The sequence below is a fragment of the Heterocephalus glaber genome, unplaced genomic scaffold (assembly GCF_053883595.1).
Source record: "Heterocephalus glaber isolate CG9 unplaced genomic scaffold, H.glaber_assembly_v1.0 deba00000896, whole genome shotgun sequence".
In the NCBI taxonomy this organism is placed as follows: Eukaryota; Metazoa; Chordata; class Mammalia; order Rodentia; family Bathyergidae; genus Heterocephalus; species Heterocephalus glaber.
This window is the reverse complement of record NW_028258170.1, coordinates 5035272-5050977: the sequence shown is the minus strand read 5'-3', so window position 1 is coordinate 5050977 and position 15706 is coordinate 5035272.

Genomic DNA, 15706 nt, shown 5'->3' with positions numbered 1-15706 from the left:
AACAACCTGATGCTGCAACCTCAAGCTTCTAGAAAAAGAAGAACAGGACAACCCCAGAGCTCATACAAGGTAGGAAATTATAAAGATCAGAGGAGAAATCAATGCAATGGAGACTAAGAGAACAATACAAAAAATCAGTGAAGCCAAGAGTTGGTTCTTCGAAAGAATCAACGAAGCTGACAAACCCTTAGCCAATCTTATCAGAAAAAGGAAAGAAAAGGACCAACTCCATGCAATTAGGAATGAAAAGGGTGAAATTACAACAGACCCAGCAGAAATCCAGAGGATCATCAATACCTACTTCCAGAACCTATATGCCAATAAGATGGACAACACAGGAGAAATGGACAGATTCCTGGATACATATGAATTACCAAAGTTGAACGAAGAAGACCTAAAAATTCTGAACAACCCAATATCAACAAATGAATTTGAAAATGTAATTAAAAGCATATCCACTAAGAAAAGCCCAGCCCCGATGGCCTCACTGCTGAATTCTGTAAGACATTTAGAAAGGAACTACTGCCACTACTCTTTAAATGCTTCAATGAAATTGAAAGGGAAGCAATACTCCCAACTTCATTCCTGAAGCAAGCATCACATTGATCCCCAAAGCAGAGAAAGACCCAACCGAAAAAGAGAACTATAGGCCAATCTCACTAATGAACATAGATGCAAAAAAACTTAATAAGACACTGCCAAATGGAATGCAGAAGATCATCAAGAAGATCATACACCCTGATCAAGTGGGATTCATCCCAGGGATGCAGGGATGGTTCAACATATGCAAATCAATCAATATAATACACTATATCATTAGAGCCAAGGACAAAAACCATATGATCATCACAATAGATGCAGAAAAAGCACTTGACCAAATCAAACATGCATTTATGATAAAAACCCTACAAAAAATTGGAAATAGATGGTCTCTACCTCAATCTGATAAAAGCCATCTATGAAAAACTAACAGCCAGTATCATATTAAGTGGGCAAAACCTGAAATCCTTTACACTAAAATCAGAAACAAGACAAGGATGTCCACTATCACCACTCTTGTTCAATATAGTTTTGGAAACATTAGCCATGGCAATTAGACAAGAGAAAGAAATGAAAGGAATAAAGATAGGATATGAAGGAGTCAAATTGTCATTATTTGCAGATGACATGATACTCTATATAGAAGACCCCAAGAACTCCACCAAAAGTCTTGTAGAATTAATAACCAAATTCAGTAAACTAGGTTGATACAAGGTAAACACACAAAAATCAATAGCTTTCTTCTACATGAATAACAGACTCACTAGGAGAGAAATAGAGCAAATAATTCCTTTCATAATAGCATGCAAATAACTGAAATACCTAGGAATCAACCTAATGAAAGAAATCAAAGACCTCTTCTCTGAAAACTATGGCACTCTGAAAAGAGAGATTGAAGATGATATCAGAAAATGGACAGACATCCCCTGCTCCTGGGTAGGAAGGATTAATATAGTGAAAATGGCCATACTTCCAAACCTGATATATAGATTTAATGCAATTCCAATTGAGATCCCAGCGGCATACTTCACAGACCTCGAGAAAATAATCCAAAAATTCAATTGGAGCAAGAAGAGACCCAGAATAGCAAAAGCAATTCTAGGTAACAGAGACATGGCAGTGGGTATCACAATCCCCAACCTGCAACTCTACTACAAAGCTACTGTGATAAAAACAGCATGGTGCTGGCAAAGAAACAGACTTGAGGGCCAGTGGAACAGATTAGAAGATGCAGAAACAACCCCAGACACACTCAGCCATCTCATCTTTGACAAAGGAGACAAACAGCCTCACTGGAGGAAAGATAGCCTCTTTAATAAATGGTGCTGGAAAAATTGGGCTTCAACTTGCCAAAGATTAAAACTAGACCTGTATCTCTCACTATGCACTAAACTAAAATCAAAATAGATTAAAGATCTAAATATTAAAATAGAAACTTTGAACCACAGAGCTTAGGTAGAACTGTTGAAGACATTGGTGTAGGAAAAGATTTTATGAACAAAACCTCAGTTGCTTGTGAACTAGCACAAACAATCAACAAGTGGGATCTCCTCTCATTAAAAAGCTTCTCCACAGCAAGAGAAACCACCAGCAGTGTGAAGAGACAACCCACAATGTGGGAAAAAATCTTCACCTGCTCTTCTTCAGACAAAGCTCTACTATCTTGAATCTATAAAGAACTTAAAAAGATCAGACCTCCCAAATTGAAAGACCCAGTCCAAAAATGGGCATCTGAAATGAACAGACATTTCTCACACAAAGAAGTAGAAATAGCAAATAAATACATGAAAAAATGTTCAACATCACTGGTCATTCGAGAGATGCAAATGAAAACAATGCTGAGATTCCACTTCACTCCAGAAAGAATGGCTGCTATCATGAAATCAACCAATAACAAATGCTGGCAGGGCTGTGGGGAAAGAGGAACACTGCTCCACTGCTGGTGGGAGTGTAGACTGGTGCAAGTACTGTGGAAAGCAGTATGGAGATACCTCAAAGAACTAGGACTGGAAGTCCCATTTGACCCCGCTATTCCACTGCTGGGGATCTTCCTCAAAGAATTAAAAGAATCATACCACAGTGATATATGTGCACTCATGTTCATAGCAGCACAGTTTGTAATAGCTAAAACTTGGAAACAGCCCAAATGCCCATCAACTGGAAACTGGAAAAAGAAAATGTGATCTTTTTATAAAATGGAGTACTACTCAGCCATAAAAAAGAGAAATTAGAGACATTTATAGCTAAGTGGATGCACATTGAGGTGATACTCTTAAGTGAAATAAATAGGACACACATGCATAAATACCTAATATCTCTGGTGTGAGAAACTGAAAGTGTAAATAAGGACTAAATGTATAATAGGTAATGTGAAATAGGAAGAAAAGGGACAAAGGGGAAAGAAGTGGTAGGGCTAGGGGAAAGGATAGAAGGGAATGGGATTAATATGAGAAAATGGAAAAATAGGAACAAAATCTTTGTAAATAGGGAGGACTGGAGGGGTTGAAAGGGGGGGCTGGGCAATGGTGAAAAATAAGAACCAAGAGAGATTATGTAAAGGTGCAAATTTCCAATGATGAATGTCATTATATTGTATACCTAAAATGTACCAATGATTAGAATGAATAATTGATAATGTAAAATAGGAAGAAAAGGTCCAAAGGGGTAGGGGTAGTGGGAGGGGCAGGGGAAAGGAAAGAAGGGAAAGGAAAAATGATGAGAAATGGAAAAAATGGAAATAAAGTCTTTGTAAATAGGGAAGGGTGGAGGGCATGAAGGGAGGTCTAGGAATGGGGAAAAAATAAGAACCAAGATGCATCATGTAAAGGTACAGTTCCCAGTGAGAAATGTAATTGTGTTGTATACCTACAATGTACCAATAAAAGAATTTAATTTTTAAAAAAAGCCACAGAAACAGCTACATACACCTAGTCATCTGATCTTTGCAAATGGGCTAAAAAATGTTGGGGAGAAAGGTGGCTTTTTTAACAAAAGTGTTGTGTAAACTGGTTACTCATGAGCATAAGAATGACTCTAGAACCATTTCACTCATCCTATACTAATACCCAAAAAAAATGGATCAAATATTTAGATATAAGAACATAAACAGTGAACCTATTGGAAGATGAAATAGGTAAAACTCTTGAAGACAAGGACTTTCTGAAGAGAACATATTGTACAGTCAATCATAACAACAATCAACAAATGGTACTATATCTAATTAAAAAGCTTCTGCAGAGCAAGGGAAACAATCAACAAAATAAAGAGATAACCAACAGAAAGAAAAATAAATTTCACCTACTCATTGGAAAAAGGATTTCTAGAATATATAAAAACTAAAAAAACTGACAATTCCCCCAAACAAAAAGCCCAAATGTAAAAGTGGCAATTGAAATGAGTAGACGCTTCTCAGGAAAATAAGCATAAATGCCCAATAAGTACACAAAATATTTTCACATCTTTGGCCATTAGAGAAATGCAAATTAAAATAATGCTGTGATTCCATCTTACTCTAGTAACAATGGCTATGGTAAAGGACTCAAAGAAAACAAAAAGAAATAAATATTGAAGAGATTATGGAGAAAATGTAACCTTTCTACATTGTTGGTGGGAATATAAACCACTACGGAAGTAAATACAGAGGTTCCTTAAAAACTAAAAATAGAAATTCCTTTTCATTCACCTATACCTCTTCTGGTTAGCTTTCCAAAAGTATTAAAGTCACCATATTAAAGTGATACATGCATACTCATCTTTGTAGTAGCCCAATTTACAATTCCTGAATTATGGAACCAGCCTATATTTCCAGATGAATGGATAAAATAAATATGGTATATAAATATATGAAGTACTTCTCAGTCATAAGGAAAGATGAATTTGAATAATTTTTAGGAAAATGAATGGAACTTGAGATAATAATGAAAAGTGATATAAATCAGATGCAGAAGATTAAATATCACATAATTTCTCTTACGTGAAAAATCCAAAACTATAAATAATGAAGGAGCAAAATAAAGGAAAGATGGTAGAGAACAGATAGGCATTTTGTAAATGGGAAGAGAACCTAAGAAGAGAGAGAAGAGAAAGAGGCAGCAAAAGGGGAAGTAAAAATAGTAAAAATAATCAGGATGTGACAAGTATGTGTAAACATTTGCCAAAGAGAATGTATTTATTATGTATTTCTAACATATACTAAGAAAAGTAAATTTGAAAAGAAAAAAATTACATTTACTTATTTCATCAATATTTATCATAGATCTTGTGCCAAGCATAGCATCAAAACTAGTATTTAATTGCAACAAACTGACAAATTACTGTAAATGCAAGATACAATCTCTTTCTCATTAACACAAGCCATCAACTAAATAAAGGTTTATTTTATCCTATAAGTTATATTTATATTTATTTTTAATATATATACATTCAGTTCTTTCTATGATGGTGTTTATAGACAAAGCAACTGAAACAATTTCAGAATAGCAAATATGATCCACTTCTATGTCACTGACTTATCAAGATAAAATTTGGTCCAATTTCTGACTGTATGACTAAATTGTTTTAAAGAAAAATATTTCTTATACATTTGCTGTGTCACGCACTCAGTTGGGTATCAGTAATAGTAACATGATATTGTGGGTCCACAAGGAAGTTCTTGGTGTAATAAACAGATTACTATTTTTCCCTTCCTAGTTGTAAGCTTCACATTCATCTCGGAGCTGACCATTTCAGGTTTGGAGTTCTGTGAAGTACAGTTCAGCCATCCTACTCTGGTGTCTACCACATTACCGTATCTTGGTCTCTAATACCTATTGAGCAACTTTCCAGGTTGACCAGTTGTCAGCCTGAGTACACTATCTGGGCTGATCCAAGAGTGCATGGGTTGCTCTACTGTCATGGCACATCTTGCTGCTGACAGCACACAAACCTAGGAGTCTTTGATATCACTCTGTCCTCAACTTCATCAAATTGATGGTTATAGCATGATACATTTTCCTTGATTATGTCACCTCTCTGTTTGTGACATCCTCTATCAGTCAGTTCTTTTCATGGCAGCTTGGGTGGGGGAAAGAAAGATTTCTCCCCAAGTAATTTTCTTCATAGAAGGAAACTTTAATTTGAATAAAAAATTCTACGCTTTGTCTAAATTAAAGGTTTCCAAAAGATCATTTTAGTTTTTTTCCTTCCCTGGCTTTCTTTCATAATTACTCTAAGTGAGAGTTAATGCTTATTTTTCAAAACATCACCTTGAATCTTTCCAAATCCAACATTTTATAGATGTTATAAATAAATCTCAAAAAGGTTAAATTATTTTTCCAAGGTTATGCATTGCTTAAGGTAGAATTTTTCCCTTAAGACTTGAGCTGATAGTATATGATCAGATATCTGTCCTGCACCCCCAGTATACTCAATGTATTTACAAAAGTTTCTGAGTTCTATTGCTTATTTGGCATGGCTTTAAAATCATCCTCAGTGTATCTGATTAAATATTTCACAGTTACCTTATTTTTACCATAAAATATGATAGCATGGATCTGGTATTGCTATATAAGAAAGAAGAGAACAAAATATGTTACACAAAAATGGTGCTCCTAGTCACTCACACACACATACTCACAAGCACACACATCGGAGTACATAAATGAATAAGAAGTCATAGATCCTAAGGTAGTAAAATAACAAATAGCCAGCAGAGCTACCATTAATTCATTTGTTATAAAATACAATTATTCATATACTTTTCTCCAAGGGTCACCAAACATAAGGTCCACTGAAGATGGTTTAATAGCAAATATTAAAGAATCAATACAATTAAAATGGAAAATATTCTCTCTAAAACACAAGATTTGAATTCTCAACATGCAGAACTGGCTGAAATATCTGACATACTTATGAAAGAGGTTTTGTCCAAAATATGCAGGCTCATGCTGTGATGGTGACAGCAACGTGCAGTGTAGAATGTCAATTCAAGAGGAGAGGACATGGCAGAATGGAAAGGACCCCTTTGACACGCATTTCATGACACTATGCAATCACTTAAGAACCCTGCCTGGAGAATGACTGAAAAATAACCTAAATATGATCCTTTCTTTTAAACCATTTAATTAAAAGAGTTTAATAGGGTGATTTCCCGTTTGAGTTAAAGGGCATTTGCACTCACTTTACTGTTATGTACATCCCTAAATACTAGCCATTTATTCTGTACATTCAGTGCATGATGGCATATTGGTCAGAAATATTGCCTTTGTACTGAAAAACATTAATGATCTCTGCTCCTCTCTGAGAAGGTGCCACTATTGAGAACAAACTAGTCAGGCCTTGAACCAAATATCAAATGAAATAGTGTAGTCATCAGGGCCGGGGATTTAGTTCAGTGGTTCTGCTGCCTGCCTCACAAGCACAAGGTCCTGAGTTCAATCCCCAGTACAAAAAAAAAAAAAAAAAAAAAAGTGAAAAAAATAGTGTAGTCATCTCAATCAGTAGCAAGAATTAAGTTATATTATATATTGTTGCACTACTGCTGACTGGTGGTTAATTGTTATTACAGTATTATAAAAGAAATTGTTTCACCACTAGTAAAACTGCTTTGCTTTGAAATTCAAGGCTTCTTAAGGTAATCACCTGCTACTATTACTTTAAAATCCCTGAAATTACTTATTCCTGGTCTGCACATCAAGATTTATGCTTCCTGCACAAGACCATATACCCACCACTACTGCTCTAAACTCTTATTAACTGAGTATCACAGGAGAATCATTCCCATTGTCAGGTTTCTTTCAGTTCTGTGAATTGAGCCAGAAAGGTAAATGATCCTTAATTATTTCTTGGTAAATTATCTATTTTATGCAATATTCACTGTATGACTAAGATGTAACCACTGGTACAGCCATGTTATTATACTTGGGACGTAGGAAGATAGATTTAAGCAAATGAATTGAAATGGTAAAAGTGTTTTTCCATTGTTAATTGTTAAAAATGTCTTTATGTGTTTATATGTACATACACCTCTTTCATTTGGCAATACCCTTATATTTGAGGTTACAATGTTACAGAAAGCCTGGATTAAGGAAGATCTCTCTGAGTGATCTATGCTCTGCATTTATTGCCTTCTATGTATGATACCCAAAAAGCAGATATTTTAACATTGGAGAAAACCTGAAAATATGGAAGTTGGCCCTGAAAATCATGATAATTTTATTTGCATATGTATTTGCAGATTATTTCCTGAATAAATAAAATTGAGGCTGATCATTTTGGTGAAAGTTACAATTGTTCAGTGTTATAAGGCAGGCAACAATTCCATATCTCTTCCTGCTTATTTTCTACACAGAATCATATGGTAGTTCTTTGGAGTTTCCACATGCCTGTTCTGGAGTCTTATAAATTACACCTTATAATTTTGGCTCTCCTTAATATGGCTTCCACTCCTGCAATGTGCAGTTAGAATTGTGTCCTTGGCAGTTTTTTTTATTTGGAACTGTAACTCAATTTATATCTATAATATTTCTTCTGTATTGAAACAAGATAAATATACGAAACAAAAACAGGAGGGTTTTCTGTTTTTTAGTAATAACTGAAATAATTTGGAAAATGGTCTTGAAGGAACTTTAATTACCCATGTAATCTTAACAAACAATACTTTTCAAAGTTTAGAGAATTAAGAATGCCTTATTTCTCTGACAAGATTTTACTCTGCTTCGTTTTTATCACACATAGAAGTTGAAAAATACCAAAAGCCAGAAGAGTCCAAGAGTGTCACACGCTCTTCGGTCTATATCTAATTCTGTGAAAAGCTGAATATAGATATTATCTATACTACTGTTGCCCATATTCAACCTAAAATTGGAATTCTTCAGTCTCTCAAAAGGGCCTGACCTTACAAAAGTTCCTCAAAACTTTAAAAATAGACCTGCACTACAACTCAGCAATCCCACCACTGGGATGAAATCAGTATATCAAAGAGAAGTCTGCACTCCCATTATTATTGCAGCACTAATTACAATAAACAAAATATAAATCAACTTAAATGTGTTTAAGTAGACTGATAAAATGAAATATATATTTACATATTGGACACTATTCAACCAAAAAAAAGGATAAAATCCTGTGACTTGTGATAACATGTATGAGCCTGGAAGACATTAAGTTCAGTAAAATATGCCTGGCTCAGAATGACAAACTTTGTATGATTTCACTGATATGTGGACTCTAAAGAAGGTTAAATTAGAATAAAATGGGAGAAAGCAAGAGTGTGGTTGAGGAGAGGTTGGCCAACAAGTAGAATGTCACAGACTGATGGGAGGAATAAGTTCTGGTGTTCTGTTGAACAGTAGGGTGATTCTAGTTAACAGTAATACATAGTATGTTTCTTAGTAGCTAGAAGAGAGGTCTTTGAATGTTATCTCCCTAAAGAAATGATAAGCATGTAAGGTGATGAACATAATCATTATCCTGATAAGGTCACTACTATATATATAGTATATATATAATATATATATTCATATTGTACCTCATAAATATGTACAGTTATTAGGTGTCAATCAGAAATAAAAATGAAACAGTAAAAGAGCCCTGGAATGCAGAGAAGGTATCATGATGAAGGGAAAAAAATCAATTTATTCATTCCATGCTGTCTTCCTCGACATGCCAGGCACAATTCCACATATTGAGGTTACAATAAGAAAACAAAATTTGAAAATACCTAAATAAACCCTTTGTCCCCACAGAGCCTACACTCTACTGGGAATTATAAATTATAAATATATTATAAATTATAAATATATTATCTTGAGGCAAGCATTTATGGAAGGGGATAGAGTTTCAATGGGAGCTGCCATTTTTAGCTAGCATGGTCCAGGAAGATCAAGGAGAGAAGGCAACCCTTGACCTGAAGCCCAGAGGACCTGAAGTGAAGTAGCTCGTTCAAAAGCCCAGTAAGGTGTTTGGCTCGAGTTTGTCAGACACACAGAATTTCACACCGCCCCCAACATCCTGAGTCAGAATCTACATTTTAACATTATTGCAGGTAATCCACATGCAGGTTAGTGTTTGAAAAGGTCTAGTTGAGTAGTAAGTTGATAGCCAAGTAGGGCAGAAATTCAAATCTTCTCATTTTTAGTTCCTTTCTATGTCCTAGTCTTTATCCCTTACATAATATGTGCACATTTTCATGCTGCTTGTTATTAAAAAAGGCTAAAAGAAGACAAATTTAAAGAGATCGTTTTCGAATTCTATGAAAAAGACATATATTTTCAATATGGTAAAAAAAGTTCATGTTTCCCTAAACGTCAGAGCTTTGCTAGTAATATTGGACCTAGTAAAGTATATTGCATTATATTCCAGGAAGTCAGGCCTTGATGTTAATATTGAGCTACTTTGAAAGATGAGGGATGGGCCTTTTTCTCTTGCCCCTTGGTGCCAGGTAAGAAAGCAGCAGTGATAGAGAAAAGGTCAGAAGTGAACGCGCTCTCTCCATTCAGCCAGAGCCAGAGTTGGGCAGTCCGTCAGCCCTCATTCCTGGCTGGGAGCCCGGCACGATCCCTGCCTAAGCCCGGGTCAGCCCTCAGTCTTGCCCATGGCCCAGGTCCTGTTACCCTGGCCAACTGCTCTTCATCCATGCTGAGGAGCAAAGCCTGGGGCAAGTGGCATATTAAACCACTTCCTGTCCTCTCAGGGCCTAGTCTGTTCAAATGGCCCTGAGGATTTGAAGTAGAATGACGCACCTTCAGGCATAAACTATCACTGAAAGGATGCAATTCCTGGCTCTTTTCCTGTTGGCACTACAGTTATAAAATTACCTGAGACTTCCCATCAAAAAATAAAACAGCATTTAACAGAGCTAGAAAAAAAAACCAAAAATAATCAAACTTGTATACTAAATTATCGAAAAGCACCAATGTATCATCGTTCCTTTTCCCATTCTGCTCTTTTGAAGTAATTTCCTAGAATGCTTTTCCCTAAATTTGTTTTTCTTCCAAAAGATACCAGAGGGCATCTTACCAGTTTATTCTTTCCCAGTACAACTCTGCAGATTTCCAACACATAAACCCTCAGTGAAAGCTGTCATGGTGGCAGATTGGGGCTGCACTCATATCAGGAGCATGACAAGGTTCCAGGTCATTTACCAAGGACTATAAGTTTTTGCTGATGTAGAAAAATGAGGCACTCAGACCCCTCTAATATGTACAGCAGGGAGGAGGGCTAATCATAGTTTGTTTATTTGTTTGTTTCCTGTAGATATGTGGTGTGATCAAAAAGTGCAGTGAATGTTTAAATAAAAGTATTTTTAACATTGTTACAGTGAAAAACATTGCTATTAATTTTTCTCAAAATATAACTCCTTAACAGTTTTCCCATTGTACTTGCCACTTTCTGTAGCATTTCTGGAAGTCTTCTTTTGTGAGTGTATTTTCATGGTTGCTTTGATGTTCTGAATCTATTCAAAAAGTTTAGGGCAATTTCAATCAAAGAAAAACTTTATGATGTACTTAATGGTGTGCCCTCATCCACCTATTCACTGGATCTGGCACTGTTTGACATCTGGCTCTTCCGCAAAGTCAAAATGACCTGGGAAGGCAAAGTTTTGAATCAATTCATGATGTCAAGCATCCATAACAGTTCACTCATGAAAAGAGACTTCCAGAACTATATCAAAAAGTGGCTGGAGGGCGGGGGATTTAGCCCAGTGGTTCCGGCATCTGCCTCACAAATGCAAGGTCCTGAGTTTGATCCCTAGTACCAAAAAAAAAGGAGTGGCTGGAATGATGACATACATGTGTTTGAAGCAAAAAAAGATCATTTGAGGAGAGTTAAAATATAATTTTCATTGTTCTAAATTTTCTAAAAATCTAAACATTAACTGAATTTTTCAGTCATACCCTGTATTCACCGATGTACACCTTTTGTCTCTACTCTTAAGCCTCTGCTTTATGACTGGGTAGAAAACTGCTGAGATACCTCTCCATGAGAGTGTTTTGTTCTTCCTTTTAGCAGTCCAGTCTCAGACAATTTGTTATGATGATGTTATTTTCTTAGTAAAGTGTTAGATTATCAGGAATCCCACACCTAAGTCCATATAAGCAAGAGCAGATATTGCTGAGTTCTTTACCACTGTCCCAGGGTGATGCTAAGGGCTCTACCACATATAGACTTGGACCAAGACTGGGACATGCTTTAAGGTCAATCTACCTTCCAGAAAACATTCTCTTTTTGATTACTATTAATATTGTTTCTATTATATTGTTTATATTATATCTAATTCCCAAAAATGATTTAAAACATTTATGTTGAAACATACATAATTAGACAATTTACATTTGGAGGGAATAAAGCCTGACAATATCCAAAGCTATGGTTCTTAAGCTTTGATGAAAAGCTTGATAAAAACTATGAATATCCTCTCTAGAAAACTACAGATATGCACATTTTGACATTTAAGATTTTAAAAGAAAATGACCAACTCACATTAAAAATTCTCAAAACTCTTGCTGGAAGAGAATGAATAATTGTATACCAAGAGGAGAAGTTGCAAACCCAACTGTCCACGCAGATCACAGAGTGAAGTGGGCTGGAGGTAATACAGAGAGGAAGTGTGAGGCCTTAGAAAAACCAGGACAGAACCTGACCCAGGCAGAGTAGCTGTTCAGCTGCTACTCAGTTCCTGTCCTCTACTGCCAGGTGGCATTGAAGCTTCAGTGCTGCTGCCAGAGCTTCCAGGTTTTCAAAAGAAAGCCCAACTCTAGGTGTTTTTGTGTAATATATTTCAATGCTTAAGTTTTTGCAGCTAATTCCAGTTTGTTTCAAATGCTGTGAAGGAAAATAAAAACCAAGCAAATAAAACACCATTACCCCAATAACAGCTGAATAAAAATATCTGAAACATAAGTACTCTGTGTTATTTTTAAACACAATTTTGTTATTCTGATAAGTTCTCAGTAGAAAAAGCTGATGTTTTCTCATAGGAAATTAACAAGATGATATGTTTTTCCTACTTTAGTGTTAAGGTTAAAAAAAATCTATTGGAGTACCTGAACATAAGGCCACTACTTGCCCAGGAGAACAGTTTTGAAACTGCTTAAATGTATGGAAAGATAGATAATTAAGGTTGCAATTTTTCAGGGGCAAGAACAATTTGGCTAAAATCTCCAGAAGACTGTAGCTGCAAATCAGTAACTTCAACCTCTAAAGAACCTAAGGATGGTGCCTACAACATATTTTTTCTTTGCACACTCTGTGCTGGTTGACTAACTAAAATCATGTTCACTGCAGTAAGTTCTATCAGATGACTCCATGAATGAAACTATGAAATGGAATAATTTGGAACTGTCTATGCAAGTGATAAAGACCATTTACATAAAACACTCATTTTGTTTCTATCACCAAGCAGAGCACTAAAAGTTTCAGTTGCTTGACTTGAGGCAAATTAATATGTAAATCTAATATGACTATATTTTTCATACATTTTCTATTCTCCTTCCAAACATGTATGTACCCTTGATGGTAAGGATCAAACCGTCTTGTAAGGATGCCCTAAATTTCAACCAGAAGAGAGCTTCAATTCTGCTCAAAGTTCATTGGCATAAATAAATACAAAATAAATACTGAAAGTTTCCCGATAAAGCCAATGTATGCCTGGGCCCCAAAATATTATTGAGCAATCAGAAAACAGTAAAGCAAAGGATAAACCCTACAACCTAGTTGTATCTTGTTTTCCTGTTAAAATGATCCATTGAGATGCTTGGGCATTCATCTGGTTACAAAGCATCCAAACTTGGTTTCCTGGCCCTTTTGGAAATTTTATAAACTATTTGTTGTCATATGATATACTTATTTTGCTTAAATTGGCTAAACTCAATTCTGTTACACAAAATATGAGCCTTAACTAATACAAATATTAGGAACTCATTGAGGAAGACTTCTTATAATTTACAAGACTGGAATGTTGCTCTGGAAGCACATGAGCTCATAAAATCACCCAAAAGTTCCCTGTCTCAAGAATTGAATGGAAGTAGAAACACAGCTAAACTATGTACACTGTTGGAAACCATTATGAAAAACACTACGAAAGTTTCTCAAAAAAATTGAAAATAGAATTACCACATCATCCAACAATTCAATTGCTGGGAAATGAAATCACTATGTCAAAGAGACATCTACGAGGCCATGCTGATTGCAGCATGATTCACAATAGCCAAGAAATGTAAAGACTATGAATGTCCATTAGCTGATAAATAGATAAACAAAATGTGGTACATACACAAAATAGACTGCTACTCAGCCATAAAAATGAATGAAATTTTGCCATTTGTGACACTATGGATGAAACTGGATTGTCATGTGAAGTAAAAAAGCCAGGCACAGAAACACAAGTACAGCATAATCACACTCAATGAGGAATCTAAGAAAGTTGATCTCATAGAAGTTGAGAATGGAATGGGAGGACAGGAAGAATGAGGGTACAGGTACCCTCAAATGTACCCTAGGTACCCTAAAATGTAATTGAATTACATTTTAGAGAGATGCATTCTCAGTAAGCAACAGTAAAAATACTTTACAATACTATCTAGAAAATTATTAATTGAATATCATATGAAACCAATAAAAATTTTTATTTTGTTAGGTGTGATAATGGCTTTGTGATTATGTTTTAAAAAGTTATGTGTGTTTTTTCCTCAATACACACATATGTGGAGAAGAAATAACATAATATACGATGTGTTTCCTAATATTTAACGATCAGAAAAGAAAAAGTAATAAGCAAGCAAAGGTAGCAACTAATACTAATTTCCAAAATATTTTGATTAGTATATGTTTGCAGTACATGCAGTTTACAGTCATCTTGAGGGGAGGGAACAGGAAGAATAAGGAAAAGAATGGGAAAGGTTGGTAAATGAGTATTAACTTACTAATAGACAAGAACAAGAAGTTCTGTTATACTTTTTAGTAGGGTGACTATACTATCTAGGATAGTGTATAGGACTGTACTATCTACTGGATAGTTGGGGCCAGCACCATCCCTGAACCATGCAGTGCAGGCTGTTCCACACAGTATCTGAATCAGCACTGCAGAGGCACAGAGAGGGTCAGAAAGGCCATGGTTATGAGCTCCAGAAGCTAGAGAAGGAGGGAACAACAGAGAGAAGGCCTCTCTGAGGCTCCTCAATGAAAATTGAAGCCCACTGGGAAAGTGAAGAAAATCTCTGCAATAAAGGCACACTGGACCACCATGGTTGGTAAGTTGGAGGGATCAGCACTTCCCATCAGAACCTAGACCTGCTTCAGGGGAAGGGCAGCTGGAACCTGAAGTAGAACCTTGCAGAGTTCAATCCTGCAGGAGGTCAGGGACCTCAGCTTGGCCCTTAGAGACAGAAATCAGCCTGAATCCCAGTCTACAGCTGGCTTGCTGAAACTGACTGTCTTAGATCTGCACACTGCTGTCCATATTGTCTACTGTGACAGCAGAGACATACCCAGAAGGCCAATTTTTTCTTTTCTTTTTAAAAAATACATATATACTATTTTTTTCTCTCTCTCTACCTTCTTTGTTCTGCATTTCACTCCCTCTGTGTTCCTCTTCTGTCCTATTTCAGATTGTTTTTCTCTCTCTTTCCTGCTCTAGATTGGCATTATTCTTATAGGAAGGTGAATACAGTTTCTAGCTTCCCTGTTGTTTGTTCTGTTCTTGTCTTTGTTTCTTGTTCTGTCTTTTCTTCTTGTCTTCAACAGTTTCCCAAAATTTGTGTGATCTTTCTGGGTCTGATAACCTCACTTTTAACCTTTTCCTCTCCTTCTATCTCTCTATCCCTCCCTCCCCAAATCCATCTAAGTCACCCTGAAGGGTAAATTTGCTATATTGAAGAGTTTATTTACTACAAACAAATTTGGGGCTGGTCCTCAATTTTGATCTAGTTCACATGGTGAAAAGTGACAGATTAATAGCTACCACAAATTGTCATCTTCTAAGCTGTATTTGATGATATTGTTGATGCTGATTGTATCACTTAGGGTGTCATTATTGATCTAACCAGTTGTCCTCCCTGGTATACTGAAAATGAGATTACCTAAGAGTCACTAAGACTCAGAGCCTAAAGACCAGCTATACTTGGAAGCCACCTCTGAGAAGCAATCATTCCATAAGGGTTCTAAATACAAGAAATAAAGATATTCACAA